Raw genomic sequence first — 22500 nt, 5'->3', positions numbered from 1 at the left:
TTTCAGTCTTTTTCATCCTTCTCCCTTCTTTCAACCTTATGTCTCTGTATCTTTCTGTCTGATTTTTTTGTCTCTCTCTTTCTCTCTCCCTTTCTCTTTCACCCTCTCTCTTAATTTCTCTCTTTCTTTGTCTCTCTTTTTCTTTCTCTTTCCCTCACTTTCTACCTCTATCTATCTATCTATCTATCTATCTATCTCACTTTGTCTCTCTCCCTCTCTCTCCCCACCTCTCTCTATATATATATTCATATATATTAACGCATATATAATTGTTTTACCTTTACAGGTAAGTGAATAACATTATATACATTTGGCGATATACACCCAACTTTGCCTAAGGTGAGTACAATTGTAATCTTATTTTTATTTCTGGTGTACATTTCATTACGATGTTATTATTAAATTAGACGTTAGAATTAAAAACAAAGGCAAACAATTTCTGATTTCTTTACATATACATACGTTATTATTATTGTTTGGATTCATCCGACTACTGTTCTCATATCATTCCTTTTGGGACGAAGTAAAATTTATAGACAGAACACGCCGAAATCTACCGACCGGTGTAATCGTGACACCCTGTTCTGATGATTCCCGAAAATAATTATTATAGTAAATTGTTATATATATATATATATATATATATATATATATATATATATATATATATATATATTAATATATATATATATATATATATATAGGAATATATATATATATATATATATATATATATATAGGAATATATATATATATATATATATATAGGAATATATATATATATATTAATATATATATATATAGGAATATATATATATGAATATATATATATATATATGAATATATATGAACATATGAATATATATATATATGAATATATATATATATATCTGAATATGTATATATATAAATATGTATATGTATGTATATATATGTGTATATATATGTATATATATGTATATGTATTCATATATATATATATGTATGTATATATATAAATATGCATATAACTACTTAATTTACTCGCACAAAATTAATATACGAAAGTATAGATTTATGCGTAAACTTAAAGTATTTACTTCAAAAGTGCTCAACACGTAGGTAGAGCTAGTAAGTAGAGCTGGATACTAGAAAGCTGATTGACATACTTAACTCTCAATAGAAGATGGTTATATAAAAACGACAAACAACCACAGAATTCGCGCATACGCCTGAAGAATCCTAGAGTGGATGAAACGCGGAATATTCAATGTAGCTTAATCGCCATATACATTTAATAACTTACTAACTATATGTATATATATATGTATATATATATATGTATATATACATATATATATATATATATATATATATATAGTAATAAAATATAAAATAGTAATATTTCAACTAGAAATAAAAACAGTGTTAAGTCTCTCTCAATTCGTACTTTAACTGTCCGCAAGAATCCGTGTCGCAGTTGTTAGGGTACTTGGAAAATTCAATTTTGAAAGTGATTTTCTCTTGGAGGTTCAATTCGCACTGTGTGCAATCAAAACCACAGGCAGATTACTTAGACATGACTTGATAGTGCTTCTGACGGAACGTGAAATAAATAAAGTGTTCGTTCAAATTCCGTCAATTTCCAAGTTCGACAAGAGCCTTCTGAAGATTCACCTGAAGAACGGCGAAAGATTGTGTTGTCCGAAAAGTTTTTAAAATTACATTAAATATGAGAACGTAATCAGAGAAATAAATTAGATAGGAAAATAAATGCAATAACTGAAATTATTTGCTAGTTTTTTTTTGCGCCAAAATGCTTTTCACTACAGAATTCGTTCTTTTATCATTGTTATTGCGTATTCCAACATTCTCAGGGATACATTTAACTTCAATATATACTATAAAGAACAGTTTTGTTTGGTAATTTTTATCGAAATTTGTTTTGGGTTTTCAGAGATGTTGTCGTCGTCGTCGTCGGGCATCAGTGTTTAAAACGATTTTTGTTAGCAATTGCCCGATATTATTGTTTAGAAATATTTACAGAAGTATATCGAATACTTTAGAGAGAGAGAGAGAAGGAGAGAGAGAGGGATAGGGGGAGAGAGAAAGAGAGAGCACGTGAAAGTTGCTAATGTATTTAAGTGACACTGTTTCTGTGGAACTAACTGGGTTCGAACTTGGCACACAGACACTGCTTTACAGCCCGTATCGTTTACCACAGAGCAACTGACACCTCTCTTTTGTTACTGATGCTTTTGTCGAGCATCGTTGCTGATGATTCTTTTCTTGCCATTCGCTTTCTCGATATCTTTCTATCAATAATTCATTTCGGACGGATATCAAATACTTAAGAGAGGAAGCATGCGAAAGTTACCAAACGTCCTTATTCGACACGGTTACAGCGGATCGAACTGGGTTCAAACTTGGCACACTAAGATTTTCAGCACGCGTTTTTTAATCCCTACCCAACCATGACTCGTTGCTGTTGTTGTATTGATCATTTCGAATTATTTAATATGGGAATAATTTTATGCTATAAATTTGTTATATGTTTAAACATCTATTCATATTGTTTAGGTTGGTTGTTTTTGTTGAAGACATACTGACATTTTAAGGTGATTTAATACAGAACCGTGTAATTTCCGAAAAAAAAATGGTTTCATACCTCAAGATTTTTATATTTTAATAGTGTATATATATATATATTCATAGTGTAAGTTAATTTTGTTCTTTTGTAGAAAAAAAAATGTTGATTTTATTTTTATCTTGAGTTTTCTAAGGAAAATAAATATAAAACTATAGCATCAATGCTTGGTACATTTTGGGGTCGGGAAGCCAATATCTTGAGAACATTTAATCCGGTAACACCAGGGATTTTATAAAATCCAAATCCTATCTCATTCAAAAGAATTATTCTTGATTAATGTTTGTTTTATTGCCACTCCCACCATTATTGTTTCTTCATTTACAGAATTTCACCTACAGTTTTGCTCGTTGTGCTTGACTTGCATATTTCCTCATTCCTTGAGAAATGGGCCTTCTCAAATAAGCCTGCATCAAACGATGCTGCGATAAATATTTCCCCTTGATTTTATAAGCAACATAAAAAAAGCATTAGTTCAAGCTCAATAAACAAAGGATAACCTCATACAATTCCATACGCAATGGGTTAATTAAAAGACAACATCTTTGCAATATCTTCCACACATAATATAATGAAGTAAATATTGAGCATATTGCTATGTATTTATAATATTAAAGCAATATTGGAAACATCTTTTTAAAAAAAAACGTTGCAAACCCAAATATTATCTTTGATTGTGTGTTTTAATCATTCTTTCTTTTATCATTCTGTTTTTCTACTATTAACCTTAATATATACACACACACACACACATATATATATATATATATATATATATATATATATATATAATATTTATAATGCTAATAACAGGTTCGAATCTATACACCAGCGTTACTCGTGACCCCCCCACTGATTCCAGAAATAATGACACACTAGTGTCTGTAGCTATTTAATAATAATTATTATAATAAATAATTATGTCAGCCCCTTTAAGAAACTTGTTTCTTATCGTTGAGCACTTCAAGTTGAAATAAAATCGGGCAATTTACCTATTACGCGAATCCTTGTTAATGGCGGGTTCGAATCTATCGAACAGTGTTAATCGTGACACCCTGCACTGATGATTCCAGAACGGATGAATCCCTAGTGTCAGTAGGTATTTCATAATGATTACAGTATATATATATATATATATATATATATATATATATATATATATATATATATATATATATATATATATATATAAGAGGCTTCCTCAGCCTTTGGCAAGCTATGGATACCCACGTATGAGTGTGCATGCGCGTTAAATTTTTGTGGCAGGAGGTGCACAATCCTAAACCACACCTCTGCTGAGTCCACATAGATAAATATCAGTGGCAAGTGAACTGCTCGTACAGGAGGACTAAAAACAAATACCGATATACGCTAAGAGAACATACAGCGCCTAGAATTTCCAAATGATCACCCGTCTGGAACTAACTAGGCTTTATGTTGCTTAACTTCGGTCATCTTACGAGAACCAGTATGTCAACTCGATTATACCGTACATACAGAAACGCGAAATAATCTGTGTAGCGTAATTTTCATATAGATTTTACTAACTTTATATATATATATATATATATATATATATATATATATATATATATATATATATATATATATATATATATATATATATATGCTTAACATAGGGCTTTGGAATAACGATTCTTGTCATTTATTTGTATATGCGTTGTAAATATATTTAACATACATTGAGCTCCATAAATAAAAAGATTGCTATAAATAAAGGGTGAAATATAATTGAATAAGCATATTTTTCATCTATATATAAATATATATATATATATATATATATATATGTGTGTGTGTGTGTGTGCGTGTGTGTGTGTGTGTGTAAAAGAGATTTAGAAGGCTGTCACAATGCGAGGGATGAATTATAGTCGCTGTTGGTAAGAGGAGACGAGAACAAGTGGCGATTTACAAATCAATAAGTACATACGTATATATATATATATATATATATATTCAGTTGTATGGTAAAATTTCTTACATGTAATGCCTATGCGACGTATTCCATTATTAATTACGGAAAAAAATTTCCTTTTCTAATGGTGTGCGTAACAGGTCGATTCAAATCATGCTTTGAATCGACCTGTTACGCACACCATTTGAAACGGGAAATTTTTTCCAAAATTAATAATGGAATACGTCGCATAGGCATTACAAGTAAGACATTTTACCATACACCTGAATAAATATATATAAAAAATGTATATATATATATATATATATATATATATACGTATGTACTTATTGATTTGTAAATTGCCACTTGTTCTCGTCTCCTCTTACCAACAGCGACTATAATTCATTCCTCGCATAGTGACAGCCTTCTAAATCTTTTTTAAACATCCCACACAATGCTTCAAGCAAACTACATATCAATATATATATACATATATATATATATATATATATATATATTAGTGAAAAATATAATATATATGTATATATATTAGTGAAAAATAGCTACATTTGCGGGTATCGAGATCGGTATCAAAAATGTTTGTACCAATTTTCCAATACCGAAATCGATTTCCTTTGTTACCTTTTTAAAAATTTATTTGGTTTAAAATAACATTTTAAACTGCTTGCCGTACCGATAAATATTTATTGATTTTTACTTCCTAATAAAGCTAAAATTTATGGATCATCTGCTTACAAGTGTACTTTTACGTTTGAGAAAATATACGCATATGTAATATTGGGTTTTACGTAAACGGGGAAAATAACCACTTTATAGTTAACTAGTTAGAGATTTATAAAAATTGGAATCGAGGGTTGTATCAGAATCGAGGTAAATATTGAGATCATATCATTAATAATAATAATAATAATAATAATATATATATATATATATATATATATATATTTTAGAGAGTTTCATAGCAAATGCCCCACGGTCAGCTAAAAAAGGAAAACGGTCTCAAGAAGGATAGAAAAAGAGACAACATAAAGACACACCTAAGACAGTGTACCTTCAGCTTTACCAGCTGCGAGGATTCTGCTTTTTAGAGCGGCATGTGGAGCAGGTTAGTCTATTAGTCTATCAAGGTACGGCTCACTCAGAAAAAAAAAAACTCCACAAAGCCGCAGAAAAAAAGGAAGGAAGCAGAGAAAGGAGAGGTCTACTACCAATACAAGTCGTTCCACCTCGTCCACTACCCACTCGACCACTCACACATATCCCCACTGCAATAAAGTCTGCAATTCAAGGATCGGCCTCCATAGCCATCTTAGAACCCATTACGACCATATAATCTCTACAGCCACCTACCTTGAAAATGCTGTTATAAGACCTGACAAAGTTATATGGAATAAGTCAGAGAGTTGCAACCTTGATTGAAGTGAGTGTCCCTAACGATGGCGGTCTGAACAGAGCTGAAAGAGAGAAACAGACCAAATACCAAGGTCTCATGTATGATATGAAAAGAAATTGGAATCTTAATGAGATATCAATCATACCAGTTATCACAGGTGCTACAAGGTTTATGAAGAAGAACCTGAAGTCCTACCTAACTAATATTCCTTGTGAACCAAATGCAAAAGAGATCCAGAAAAATGCACTAAAGGGAACAGCGATGATACTAAAAGAGCTCTCGGTTGGTTTCAATAAAAAGAAGGGCAATGTTGGCAGCTGGTTTGGCTGGCCCATACCCAGCATTACAATCTCCAAAGGAAGAAAATTTAAAAAAAAAATAGCAAACCCAATCTCACCGACGGAAGAACAATCATACCAGTCACGAGTGATTGCCGATGATGATGGAGACAGTTAGAGAGTGAAAAACATTTAATGGCATCAGGCTTTTATATCTTCATGAAATCAAAGTGTTTAAAAACAGTCTGTATGAAAAGTAGTCCGGAAGAATTCGAATTACGTGAGCCTTCCATGTGTTGCACGAGACATATTACAAATAATGTAAAGAAAAAAACATCGATAATCGTTAAGCGCTAAATATTACAGCTAAGTAACCAGATATCTATTTACCAACAATGATTGAAGTAAACTATATATATATATATATATATATATATATGTGTGTGAGGGTGTGTGATGCTTTTACATCTGCTAGTGTATTAACATCATATTATCAAATTAACACTACTGTTGCTAATACCCCCCCTGTACCTCTTTCTCTCAGTCCGTTTATTTATGCGTTGTTCAGTTTAGTACTGTCGTGATGTGGCTATTTTAAATATAACCGCAGTGACTCTGCTAATTAAATCCTCATCAAATGTTGGGTCATATGTGCACATATGGTCTACCATACAATTTCAGACGATGCGCAATTCAGAAATTCGTTTTCATTAGGATGCAAAACCGGATGTAGATATGAATAATGCGTAAGTGGATAGCATCGTAAAATCATCAGTTCACTGAGCAAACGATTGCTGAAATATACTCAGCACAGGTGTTTCTTGTATTCCCTGTAATCGAAGAATACTAATTTTAATTAGGATATTATCATAAAGGTATATTTTCTATCTGTCCGTCTATTTATACCGTCTTTAATCAAATTAGAAAATGTTTTTGTGTGTGCCTGTATATATATATATATATATATATATATATATATATATATATATATATATATATATATAGTGCAAAATTTTGTTGAAAATTCAAATACTCACGTTTTCTTTTTTATAACCTTCGTTTATTTCCTGGATTTTTCTATTACAGCTGTTTCATTAATGAGTTGGCAATTTTACGATTTATGTTTCCGTAAAAATATCATGTTCCCACCAATTTTTACAGATGTTTATCCATTAGATTTTTACAACAAATATTTTTAACAAGCTTAACATCGTATTCGGGTAAAAAGATTTCCACAGCTATGTTTCCTCACTTCCTTCATCTTTTGGTGTTATGTAAAGTTAGTTTTACTTATTAACCCGTACTTTCGTATTTTTATGTTTTATTTATTAATTTTTAATTTTGTTTTAATTTTCTCTGTTTTTCCTATTTGTTTTGTTTTTAATTATCATATGAATTTATATAATTTCATTCCTTTATTTATCAGTGTTTATTTTACTACTGTTTTATTGCTTAGTGTTTGAATTCGTATAATATTACCCGATACAAGGGAGGTAACTCTCATGGTATTCTTTTTTATCTAGAATTACCTCCATTGCATTTTTTTCTAATCTACTCTAGTGCATGAAATTAAATATTTTTCTGTGCAAACACCCGTGGATTACATCTATCTATCAATCTATCTATCTATCTATATATATATCTATATATCTATATATATATATATATATATATATATATATATATATATATAAATATATATATACATATATATGATATATGTATATGATACATATGTATATATTATATATGTATATATATATATATATTTATCTCCGCATGTATATATATACGTATATGTATATATATATTTGTATATATATGCATATGTATATATACGCATATATACATATGCATATATATGTATATGTAAGTGTATATATATATGTATATATATGTATATGTAAGTGTATATATGTATATATATATGTGTATATATATGTACATATATTAATATATATATATATATATATGTATATATATATATATCTACATGTATATATGTATATGTAAATATATGTACGTGTATATGTATATGTATATAGACGCATATATATGTATATATATATATGTATATATGTATATTATATGTATATGCATATATGTGTATATATATGTGTATATATATATGTATGTTTATATATATGCATATATATGTATATATATATTATATGTATGCATATATATGCATATATATATATATATGTATATATATATCTATATATGCATATATATGCATCTATATATGTACATATGTGTATATATATGCATATATATGTGTGTGTGTATATAGTACCATTCTTGGGCAGTATTTTTTCTCTAATGCATATTTTATTGAACTACAAAGATAATTCCACTGTGTTTGTCTTGCAATCCATTTTTTTTTGTTTTTGGCGGGCTTATTTTTGAACCTTTAATTTAAGCGTTCCCTGTTCTTTCAATATAAAGAGCTGGATCCCTTACATGCTTTAATGATTTTAAACCATTATAATCGTCTGTACAATAAATTCATTAATGCAATTTTTATACCATGATTCGCATGAAGACGACTTATGGAAGTCGAAAATATCGCGACTACGGCACATTCTTTTTACATTCGTACAGAACGTTCGAACATAATCTCATCAAAATCAAAGAAACGGATTGAGAAAGAAACAAACAGAATATATTCCTTTCTCGTTAATGACATATGCAAATATATATGCATACATATATATATATATATATATAGATAGATATATCTGTTTAAATTCAAATATAGGTGTGTAACAGAAAGGTAATGAGTGTTTTTTGTTATGTAATTTATTGATTTAGATTATATGTATAAATTATTACAGGGCGTGTGGTAATGGTGTGAGAAGGTAAACCTGTGTCTATATTCTTTTAATAAAAGTTTACTTATTAATGGCGCTATGGTATAGAAACCTGCACGGTGTTTAATTGTGTTTGAATTTTTGATAAGCGCAGATGCAAGAAGTCTTCGGCGCGGTTTATTTGAAATAAATTTAACTATTTTTGCTTTTTTATAGTCAAAGGTGTCATTATGTTGCAATGAATGAGAGAATAATGCACTTAGAGAATTGCTATATATATTTTTATATATATATGTATATATATATGTTTACCTTCGAATATATATATATATATATATATATATATATATATATATATATATTCGAAGGTAAACAGTGACATTTGGTCGCTAAAAACAGCCATCTGTTTCAGTCTATGAGATTTGTCTGGTGACCCTGAAACAGTCGACGATATAGGAAAAAAAAGTTATGTCTTTTTCTCTTTTATATAGGGTCTAATGGTTCAAGATCGCATAAAGAAGTCTTATTGACTGAAACAGATAGGTTTTTGTAGCGACCAAATGTAACTGTTTACCTTCGAATAAATAATGATGAAAATATTTTACTCGTGTTATCAAGCACTATCTCAAAACCTCGTTGACTATAAGTTCTTACTTTTGAATATCTCAAGCCTGGATTTATATGTATATATGATAATTCCCTAAAGGATGAAACACTAGTGTATTTAGGTATTAAAAATGTTGTAATAATTATATATATAGTGTGAAAGCTTCATTCGTCTATAAATATGTATACGTGCAAACAGCTCACATCTAGTTAGCAAACATTCGTTCATATATGCATATTTTGTCACCAGACTGGCTTCGAAAATAGATATAAATATAAGGTTTTGCTTGAACCCGGACGAATGAATAGATAAGCCGACATAGTGTCTGGCTACAGACACTCGCGAGGGGAGGGTCATTATTTTCTTTTACTCCCGAAAATCTGAGCATGGCTTATGTTTCTTGAAGCGAGAACATTTTTGGAATTGCCTCCAATTCTGAGTGGATTTCTTTTTATTGTTTATTGCGTTGCCGGGGTCCCCGGGCGCTTAAGTTTAATGCTAGCTTTTAGCATAATTTTCAATAGTGGGCCATACTTATTTCACGCTGATCATAAGACAGGCCGTCGGGTTGCAAACACACAGTCATACACACACACACACTTGCAACCACACACAAAGACGCATGTAACCTACACACACATCTAACCATACACACGCATATAACCACCCCACACACACAAACATGCAACTACACACACGCATGCCCCCCACACACACATGCAACTACACACACACACACGCAACTACACACACATGTAACCACACATACATATGCAGCCACACACACACATACAACTGCACAGACACACATGCAACCACACACGCCCACATGCAATTACACACACATGCGACCACACAAACATGAAACCACGCACACATACATGCACATTTACATAAACCGATTTCTTTCTCTGTCTCAAATATATATATATATATATATATATATATATATATATACAATATGCATATTGTATGGTTTTCACATTTAAATGTTAGCATGCACAAGCACACTTGTGATAATACGATGAAAATAGTTCTTCTGATTCTCATGCAATTACCGACACCGATTCTTTGAAAATCTCTGAATACTAAATATAGTGTTTTATGCTGTTCCTTTGATAAATTCTCGTATTAACGTAAAAATATGTAACATCAGGTTGATAAAAAAGTCTGTCGCTTTTTAAGTTTTAAATTCAGATGAACATATCTCGGCTCAAACAAAAAAGTTATTGGTCGAAATAAAGACCATCAGAATCAACACGCTTTTGCCAACGCAAAACGTGTCTATTAATGATAGTAAAGTAATAAATATTGTGTTCTGATGGCGATGAATACATTGAAAGCAGTTTTGAATTTCGCTCAGGTTTTTGAAGCGTTTCTCCAGCAGAAAGTTTCGAGACGGTTGAAAACAGTGGTGGCCTGTCGGAGAGAGGTCTAGAGAGTATGGAGGATGAAGTAGCCGAATTTTTTCAGATTTTGCAGAGTCGGTTTAGTAATGTGCGGTCGGGCATTGTCGTTGAGGATAATTGGTATTTTCTGTTTACTAATGCTGGCTATTGTCGAAGTTTGTGATGCATTTCATCCATTTGTTGACAGTACTTCTCCGCCGTAATGGTTTCGCATTCAATAAGCTGTAATCGATGAGATGGGTCGCAGACTGCTAAACAGTCATCATGACACTATTTTCATGCAACTCTGGCTTCTGGGAGTATCGTGGACCGTCCTCGCCGTCTAACTACTGAGCTGAGCCTTGCAGGCTGTCGTAAAATATCATCGCAAGTGATAACGCGGTCGAGAAACGGGTCGTTCTTGCTGCGTAAAAAGATTGAAAGTGACACTTCATTATAGCGTTTCTTTTCGTCGTCTTTCAATTGGTGAGGCACCAATTTCTCAAGTTTTTTTGTCATTTCAATATCTAACGTGGTTGGAACTCTTCGTGTACGTTACGTCTTATTCAGAAGCAAGTTCTAGAACAGTTTGGCTCCGACTAAATCTCCTAATTGATCATTGTCAACACCCAATGACTGACCACTACGTTCATATCTACAAGATACCTGTCGTAGCCACGAAATTTCTTAAACCACCATTGTTCTATGCGTTCAGTAATAATACTGGGCCAAGCGCTTCGTTGATATCGTGAGCAGTTTTAGCCGCTTATCGGCCTGGTTGGAGTTGAAATAAAAAAAAAACATGGTGCGAATTTGCTTTTTTAAAATTTATATTCAACGAGTAGTTTTTAATTATTGTAACTTAAACGATGAAGATATAACGAAAAAGCTCTTTAAAATGATATATAAAGTAAAGTTATTACAACGAAAACTTAAAAAATACATCTTTTGAAATCAAAATTAAAAATTCACAATAACTTTCATCTCAACTAAATATTATACACACAATGAATTGCTCTAATGAAATTTTAAGTAATAAATATTCTTCTTAAGCGCTCGGATGCACCGATAGAAATCACTTGAGAAGAATATGGCCAAGCAACAACTTTTGAGCGCCATTTTATACAACATGCCTGCTGAAATTAAAACAACTGCTCGGCAAATTGAAAATATATCCATAAAAACAGGAAAAATTAATCTGTCGTGTTAAATCAGACGTGCTGAATATATATTTTGTGTGAGTTTATTGCCCATGGACTTGGAAACGACATGCCCATTTGGGGGGGGTATTTCACAGAAATGTACATGATGTGTCTGGGAGTGTTCTTACATAGTTTTCGTATTCGGAATGCGTAAGATAAGTATCGAAAATTGATAATTTAAGAAATCCGATTAAAGAACAATTTTGACCAAAGTAAAAACTTTTCTATGCCTTGACATCACAAGCGCATTAAAGAAGATTTATCACCGTACGCAGAAAGGTGAGGCTACGAAATAAACTGCAGATTCTTTGATTAGACAGGAGTGCGATCGTAATGAAAGTTTTTTTTCAGAGCACAATTGGACAACGATAGGTTTAGCTTCGCTTCAAGTGATTCTGTGAAAATAATTTCATAAAATTAACAGTTGTTTCTTGTATAAAAAAGGGGGCGCATTGGAAAAACATGATTCTATTTAAAGCATAATTACACCATGATACTTGACTTTTGCTTTTTAAACGTAAGACATCTGTGGAAACTCAGTCGAAATTTCTTTGAAAAACAACAACAAAAAAGCAGATGGACTTGGACCAATATGAAATTTTCATGCACAAATTCAATCGAGAAATAACAACAACAATTAAAACATTGACAAATTACAAACAAAACAAAAAAGTCCAAGACAGAACACTGCTATTTAACATTTTTTTTCTGAATGAATATATATATATATATATATATATATATCTATACATAAATATATATATATATATATATATATATATATATATATATATATATATATATATATATATATATATATGGTACTAGTGCACTTACTGATCCGCGCTATTTTTAAATCGTATTTCCAAGTTTAATTAAAGATTTATGATATGTTGTTTTATTCAATTGTAAGGTTAAAATATATAATATGTTCTTAGTGTTGTCGGGTTTTATCTTGCATTTATACACTATTTCCGAGGTAAGATATTTCCCATCCAACGGACAAGTCCCAGGTATTCTGCAATTACATTTTCTTGACATGGAAACAATTGTAACGTAAAACGAAATATACTTTTTGTTGCCATCCCCACATTTTTTGAAGTCTGAATTTTGCTTTCACAGTATATTAATGCTCAATTATGAAATATGATAATTTTATAGCTTACTCCTTAAGTCAACTTTTTTGGCTCTAAACTTATTGGTATATGAAAATTTACTGAATTACATGAACTCAGTATATTACATACAAGTCTATACTTCTCCTTAAGCTGAAAAAAATACGCCAATACATATATGTTCTCAAAAGAGGAAATCACTTTTTCACCAAAGAACATAGCAATTCCAGGACACAAGCAATGCAAAATGAGCATGATCCAGGCGGTAAAGGATTTCACTAAATGAATCAGATGGAAGAAATGAAAAATCAGATATGAAAAATAATGAGGACAACAACATCACCGCCGCTGTTAATAAAGGCTTGAATGGAAACCATTCGAAGGAAGACAACGTGAACTACTTCAAACTCTACCAGATAAAAACTAGAAAATTCCCACCACAATTACAATCCTTGGAACGTTTGGAGCTGGACTTGATAAATATGGTAAAGGGTTTAAAAGTTAAAAAAAGCATGAATATTTAAACTCTAAGTTAAGAAACATTAATAAGACTTCAAAAAAATAGTGGACAACCCAAACATTATGGTCCCAGCAGATAAAACCATGAATATTTACAGTATGAATTTTCAAACTTATAATAATCTCATTCTAACTGAACTTAATAATAAATACAAGAGAGCAACTGAAGAGAGACTATTTAGAATCAACATTTTAGCATTAAAACTATGTGAGAAAATGAACATTCAAGACAAAATAGAGGTTTACGCCCCACTTAACATTCGGTTTCTATTGAAGGACCATAAACCGGACTTCAATAATAACCCCAGTACTATACTTATATCTCCATAGCATCCGATATAGGTAATATAAGTAAAAAGATACTAGACAGAATCATACCAACCTTAAAATCCAGAATTAAGCACAACCTCTGGATTTCTTCCGGTGAAGTAATCAAGTGGTTTGATAAGATCCCTAAAAACTAAAAAACAAAATTTATCATGTTCGACATAGATGCGTACTATCCCTTTATTTCCTCTGCATTATTTAAGAAAGCACTTAAACTAGCAGAAGATTAAACTGACTTAACAAAATTGGAAATTGAAATTATAAACATAGCAAGGAAAACCTTAATCAGATATAACGGTGAATTGTGAAGTAGAAAAGATGGAGAGGGGAATTTTGACATCACAATGGGCACCCCAGATTCCTCGTAGGTCACTGACTTGGTTGGTCTTTACTCACTAAAGGAGATAGACCAGATAATTCCAGGTTTAAATGGGGGATTCTACAGGGATGGTGCACTTTTCCTAGTTAATTCTAGCGATTGTATTACGGAAAAATCAAGAAAAAACATCAGAAGATTTTTTAAGGAATTTTGATTAGAGATAACACTGGACAGCAATTACAAGATAGTAAACTTTCTGAACGTTACCCTCAACATAAACGATAACACATACGAACCTTATCACACACTTAACCAGAAAACATTCTACAAAGATTACCGACCGAACCATCCGAAATACATGAAGAAAGCGCTGATCCCCAACATTTCTAAAAGTTTCAGAACTTTCTAAGAATGAGAGTATTTTTGAAAAAAACAGGGAATACTATATTGATGCCCTTAGGAGATCGGAATACAACGGAAAAAATTGAATATAATAGGACCAATAATAGTAATTACAAATCTAACTACGTAATCTCGTATAACATAGCAATGAGAGCTAGAAAAAAACAAAGATCAATAAGGGAAACGTTGAAAATGATCAAAAGAATAGGAACGGTGGGGGAAATAATAACAGCAGAACAGGTAAAAATGACGGTAGTATCATTAATATAAGAAATAGACGCAAGAGACAGGTTTGGTTCAATCCACCATTCAGCGAGTATATAAAAAATAATATACCTGCGGAATTCTATAGAATAATAGACCAAAACTTCCCCTCGGATAATATATTAAGCTAAATAAGAAATAGAAACTCTGTAACATTATCTTTCTCAACGTCCAGAAACATACCTAACACTATAATTAGCCCCAACAATAGAAACATCAGCTAAATAAGGAACAATAATAAACTAGCATCAAACGAAAGTATCCTAAGCAGAAACGGTAATTGCAGAATACCTGGGAATTGTCTGTTGGACGGGAAATGTCTAACCTCGGAAATAGTGTATAAATGCGAGATAAAAACCGACAACACTAAGAAGATATATCTGGGAGTCACGGGAACAGTGTTTAAGGACAGATATAGGAACCACGTAGTATCCTTTAAAAGGGAACCTGAGATAGAAACTAATAGGGATGGCGTAAACGATAGCAGAGTGGTGGGTACAAGAATCAGCATTAAAAATAAAAACAAAAAGAGGAATACAACTGCATTAGGTGATTGGGTCAGGGAACTTAACAGAAATAATGAAGATTTTGAATTAAAATTGTCACTAGTGGACAGGGGGAGGAATTACAACCCCGGGAAATCAAAAAAGGTGCAATCTCTGTTTATTGGAAGCCTTTCTGCTATCACGCCTTAAATGTAACTGAGGTAGAACTTTTTACAACAATAAGGATCATCGGATGCTAGGATTAAATTTTAATGTAGAGTTAAATAGCTAGAAATGTTATAATCTAAATGAATTATCCAAATCTAACATGCGAATATAGTTTCTATTGTTCTAACCGGGTAAGAAATATAAATAAATATAAAGCTCATCTAAGAATGGAATTTTTTTCTATAACGGTGAGCATTTTTGTATTCAGTCGTAACAGTATTGATAGTGAAATAAGTGATACCCTCTTCAAATCAATAAAACAACTTAACAATAATCTAGTTATTATTAAAAATTAAATTAGCAATTTGGGGGCTGAAAATTAATTTAATTGATTTTGTCATCTGACATCTAAAGTTGGTAGAATTTATTTTTATTTATTCTCATATTCAATCAAATATTAAACATAAAATGGTCTTACATCTAAGTACTAAAATAACAATAATCTGTAAACATTACTTGCCACTAATACGAAACTAAATTTAACCGTAACGTAACTGCAAGGATATTACGCCCATACTATAAATAAAGAAATAAAAATTTAAAAAATTATTTTTATAAAAAAGTTAATTATTGGGAAATAAAGAAACAGCGAAATCTAATTAAGGAACTCAACGAATGGGATATATAAAAAAAAATTGTAAATGGCTTAGGGTTTTCTTTCTTTTTTCTTTCTTTCCAAAATTGTATATTGTCAAAAGTGTTTTTATTCATAAAGTCTGAAGAAATGCTGTATTTTTTTAAATTTTCAAACAATATATATTTGAAATTGTCGACTGGATCTGGAAACAATTTTAGCGTAAAACGAATTACACTTTGTATTGCCATCAATAATTTTTTGGAATTCTGTATTTTGCTTTCACAGTTTTTATATATATATATATATATATATATATATATATATATAACTACTTCATTTACTCACATACTATTAATATACGAAAGTATAAATTTATGCGTTAACTTTAAGTATTTACTTCAAAAGTGCTCAATACGTTGGTAGAGATAGTTAGTAAGTTATGAAAGATATATGGCGATTAAGCTACACTGAATATTCCTCGTTTATTCCATCTATGACTCTTCAGGCTTAGGCGCATAAGCCTGAAGAGGCCTAGAGTGGATGAAACGCGAAATATTCAGCATAGCTTAATCGTCATATATATGTTATAACTTTATATATATATATATATATATATATATATATATATATATATAGTAATTTATAAAATATATATGGCGATTAAGCTACACTGAATATTCTGCGTTTCATCCAACTATAGGATTCGTCAGGCTTATGCGCATAAGCCTGACGAATCCTATAGTTGGATGAAACGCAGAATATTCAGTGTAGCTTAATCGCCATATATATTTTATAAATTACTAACTAGCTCTACCTACGTATTGAGCACTTTCGAAGTAAATACTTAAAGTTTACGCATAAATCTATACTTTCGTATAGTAAATTTATGTGAATAAATGAAATACTTATATATATATATATATATGGCATCTAGTATATATATATATATATATATATATATATATATATATATATATATATATGGCATCTAATATATATCTTCTCGATTACTGTACAGTGCGAAGCATCACAAAGCTGTTCACGTCCAGATAAGGACGTGCCAGTGTCAATGCGAACCTCTCAGAGGGACAGGAATGACATGACTGATAATCCTTTAAATATGTCCTTTCAATTCTCTAACAACCTCGGTATATTTTCCATATTCTCTCTCCCAACAACTTCTCTCAATCCATTTCTCTCATTTCTCTATCTTGTTTATGGTTTGTTTAAATTTGTTTTTGCATTTCCTTGTATTTGTAATTGCTTTTCCTTCTTACCCAATGTTCTTTCCTCTTTTAATTTTACTACATTCTCCTTCTTTCAATTTTTCCAAACATTTTTAAAGATTATTTTTCAATCTCTCATTTTAAATCTCATTTCTCGAGTTCACTTCATAGCTCTTTCTATATCTATCTATGTTTTATTTCTTTATTTTCTCTCACTCTATTTCTTCTCTTTCTCTCTCTTTTTATTACTCTATCTATCCTCCCTCCCTCTCTCTCTCTATCTCTCTCTCTCTCTTTCTCGTCACCTGTTAGGCGCGATCATATCCCGAGGCGAAAAATTTGACCGGACTAAATCGTTGGCCAGATAGTTGGCAGCCTACGTGGCGCCAAAAATTGCGTCGCTACCGAGGAAGGCGTCGGTTCCTGGATATTGCGAACGTTGCATGTTTATAAAACTCCAGATTTCTGCCTCTGGCTAAGTGTCCGGCAAACTGGATTGCTCTGACTTAGTTTGAATGGGGTTAAACATGTCAATGTTTCCTTGTGAATTGCACAACTCCCAGCAAATAATGTTCTAGGATAAATCCTATTCTGTTAAAGGATGTATTTCATTTATCGATTACGAAATAAAGATATTGATCAGCTCCATAGACATACATGCTACCTTGCCATAGAAGACCCTTGTATATTTAATCTGTGACCCAACAGTATTAGGACTCCTTTAATATTGTTGTTGTATTGTTTGTCTTTTGTACGTACTAGGAGATTTCACGCAGGCCGTCATCAAATATTTCTCTCGGTCACCAGCCTGTGGTGTACCCGTGAGTCTAGATGACAACCAATTTCTCCACATATCCAGTACTCTCCATCTATCTCGATAAGATTAGCAAATTATTTTGTATTATCGCAACAGCCGTTTACCATTGATGCAGCAGGATTTGGCAAACAATAAGCGTCACCACAGCTCTATTTGTTTTCGTATTCATCCTGTGGAGGTCAGCTTAGTTTTTTTCTCTCCTCGGTCTTTCTCTTTCCCTTGACTCATCACGACTATATAACATATATTTATAATGGTTTTAAGATGGGGTTCCCGGATGAAACTCTCATGAAATTCGCGTGATTATTAAAAATAACTCAATAGAAGAACATAGCTGTTATATAGTGTGTTTATTATACAAACATTATTTGTCACATATGTGCATATATGTTTCACTGGAATCCCAATTAAAAGACACCAATTCATCAAACCTAAAAAAGAGGGATCTGGAAACGAGAGTTAAGATTACATTCGTTTTTTATAAGACTTTCGGGTGTTTTTTACGTTCTGGAAGAAAGTGAAGTGAGCAGTACAAGTTTTAAAGGGAGGTGTCGTGAGGGAATAAGTAAGATGAGTGTGAAGTAGGCGGAGGTAAGTACGATCCCATATAGTCCATCTCTATCAGCTTGGAGGCATTGGTATTATTTTAACTTGGGAGTTGTTTATTGGCCTTAGATTTAGCTTTGATCTTAATTAATATTTTACCCTCATCGCCGTTACTTCCCCTTTCTAAAGTTTTCATGATGTTTTTTTTCTGGCAGTGACTTCATTAGTGGTTTATTTTATTGATAAACTCTATTATATATTTATTTTAATTCTCGCGTTTTATTGGTTCATTTCTTTATAGTGTAAATTATGTATTTGTTTATTTAAAAAGACTATATATATAGGTATATATATGTATATATATATGTATGTATATATATGCATATATATATATATATATATATTATAGGATAACAACGCAATATAGCTATAGTAAGCTACACATCCAAATGTATTCTAAGCGATACGTTTTCTTTGTAACGTTCTGAAATGAACGTTAGCGATTCAGTCTTTACCTCTTGCAATATATATATATATGCATATATATATATGTATATATATGCATATGTATATATATGTATATATATGTATATATATATGTTTATATATACATATATATATGTTTATATATATATGTATATATATACACAATGTGTGTGTGTCATGGGTATACGTATATATGTGTGTATATGTATGCGTGTATAGATATGCATATGTTTGCATATGTATGTATATATGTGTGCATACGTTGATACATTTTATCTCTATATATGTGTGTCTGTGGATAGGAAGCATATTTGTATATACACGTGTGTGTGTGTGTGTCAATGGGATATGTATATATACAAATGTATATGTATAAATATAAAAATTCATACGTACGTATATGTGCGTATATATGTGTGTGTATACTGATCCTACAAAGATAGATGAATGCTGGATTGTGAAATAAATGTGTCGTATTTTTGTTAATCATCATTAAAGTCAGAAAAGTTTGCAACCTTCTAAACCTGCTGCTACATGCACACATAAATTTGAATGTTTACTCGTCCAACCTCCTTCAAGTTTTATTCGTTCTTCTTTGATAATCACTAGCTTAGTAAAATATAAACGCAAATGTATCGAATCAAATAGTAACAGGCTTTGATCATGTGTTTTCACACTGATCCTTTCGATAAATTTCGTCGCCATGTTCGTTATGGCGCCCGGTAAATGAAAATCGTTTTCTTGCAAAAGACATTACGGATAATTTATTTACTAGGACAGGTTTATTACACATTTAGCGTGCAAGATAATGTGTCCTGAGACGGTATTTCCATCACTGTGCAAATCGTATACGAGACTGCAACATTTTTCTTTGGAAATATGTTTCTAAACAATTAGCATTATGAGCAAAAGACAATAAAAAAAAAATCCCGCGAAAAATGGAGCGCAGCAGAACACATGATAGCCAAGATTTTTATAGCCACGCACTATCTCCAGCACAAATGGTGAAACACGTGCTGGACAGTGGAAGAATATAAGACTGACGCCTTCTGCCTCAACAAGATAACTATTACATTGGTAATCGAAGTATATTACAACTATTAATGGATTTTAGAGAGAGGGAGAAGATATCGGGTTGCCATTTCGTAAACAGATTTTTCAGAAGGAACTATCCTATGTTATCAGTTGAATCTTAAAACCATTTTCATCAATTGTTGATTTAATTTTCTTTTACTTGAAATATATATACTGTATATATATATATATATATATATATATATATATATATATATATATATATATATATATACAAGAATAAAAAAGCATTGGAAATGCAAAAGGATATAGGGATGGTATGCCAAAAAGTATACAAACAAGATAGCTATGAATGGCTAGGCACATGGAAATAGAGTTGCATCCAAAGTATAGCCCTATAGCTTTTCTCCAATCTTCATTCCGTGCCATCATTACGGTTGTAAAAAGCTATAGGGCTATACTTTGGATGCAATTCTATTTCCATGTGCCTAGCCATTCATAGCAATCTTGTTTGTATACTTTTTGGCATACCATCCCTATATCCTTTTGCATTTCCAATGTTTTTTATTCTTGTTAATTAGTATTTTTACTAACAGTCTTATTTTTAAACTTACATTCATGATAGTATTGTCTTTTTTAGGAGGTGGCTCATTGCCGCCTCCATTAGTAGCAGGTCGCTTCCTGCTGGGTTGTAGGTCTTTTTATAATAGTTTGTGCATGAGGCAGCTTTTTTCCCCTTGGGATCCCTGTTTTATCGTGCTTTTGAGTCAGCACGTGAGGCAGCCTTCTTTTTTTCTGGTTCTTTGTTATAAAGAGCACGTGAGGCAGTTTTTCCCCTCGGGATCCCTGTTATACCGTGCTTTTGAGTCAGCACGTGAGGCAACCTTCTTTGCCTCAGGATTTGCAATATACTTAATTTTTATTATTTCAGCATTTTTCTGATAGTATTCTTTTTGCTCAGATAATACCTTGACTTTGTTTTTTTCATAGTCTATATTTCTCTGAGCTTTTTTACTACGTGCTGACTTTGGCATTTTTATTAAATGTAACCATATAACACTTATGTGTATCTTACTATAATATCACTTATCTTATAGCAAGACAACTCTCGTAGAATTGAGATACTGCCCCGTCACTAATAGTTAAAGTGTGGAACGGTATATACACCAATAGTGTAGTTGTTATGTTTATATGAAGTCCTAATCAGTGACAGTGTGAGGTTACTTGGTTAATTTATTGTAGTTTATTTTAGAAAACTTACTTGTTTTTATTAGTAGATTGTGTATAGTAGCCACAATATCTAGTTATTTTTGTGGCTAGGGCTTGGATTTTGATTCTTTTTGGTCAGCTTCCAGTGAGTTCTTAGAAGATGACTTTCTTGCAGTTTCTTTTGCGGTTAATTTAACTTATTTCCTTTGGCGTTTGGTGAGTTCTTAGAAGAACTGGTCTGATCTACTTTTCTTAGCGAGCGAAGAGATTCAGCTGCATTTAACAATGGTTGCTATAGTGTGTTTTTCTAAGTTTCCTCCTTATTTTTCAATAGTTTGACAGTAGTCATGTTTCTGCCAAGAGCGACAGACGTCAGTGTTAGCCGTGATCGTCTAGAGGTTAGGACCCCACGTTGTGGCTGTGCTAACCTAGGTTCGAATCCTGGTCACAGCATTGACATTTTGTACATATTTTACAGTCCAAAATCTGAAGAATTATTTGTTTTTATAACATTGTTTTTGACGTCGTACTTGCTGATAGGTTACTCTTATAACAATTTTGATCAACTGAGATAAAGATTTCGTGGTTTCATTAACGCTGGTGGGTTACTGTTTGAAGAAAAAACCTTAACGTTCACCTCAAATATTCAGCGTCCAAGAAATATAGGCCACTGGCAAACTGGAACGTCTGTGAGCATCC

General features: G+C 31.7%; 1 long non-coding RNA gene across 4 annotated transcripts in view; it reads left to right on the top strand.

Annotated features, from left to right (window-relative positions):
• The window catches only part of LOC145261215 (uncharacterized), a 915235-nt gene that overhangs the window by 790510 nt on the left and 102225 nt on the right, over nt 1-22500 (top strand). Inside the window, exon 5 of one of the 4 annotated variants that reach the window (XR_013864426.1) lies at nt 287-591. The exons of the other annotated variants lie outside the window; for them this stretch is intronic. This is a non-coding gene — a long non-coding RNA (uncharacterized LOC145261215). Of the gene's footprint in view, nt 1-286; nt 592-22500 lie in introns of those variants that run through there. 4 annotated transcript variants of the gene reach the window in all.

This window comes from Euprymna scolopes, chromosome 37, assembly GCF_053919585.1.
Source record: "Euprymna scolopes isolate OS-2025 chromosome 37, ASM5391958v1, whole genome shotgun sequence".
Lineage (NCBI taxonomy): Eukaryota > Metazoa > Mollusca > Cephalopoda > Sepiida > Sepiolidae > Euprymna > Euprymna scolopes.
This window is presented reverse-complemented; position numbering and strand designations above follow the sequence as displayed.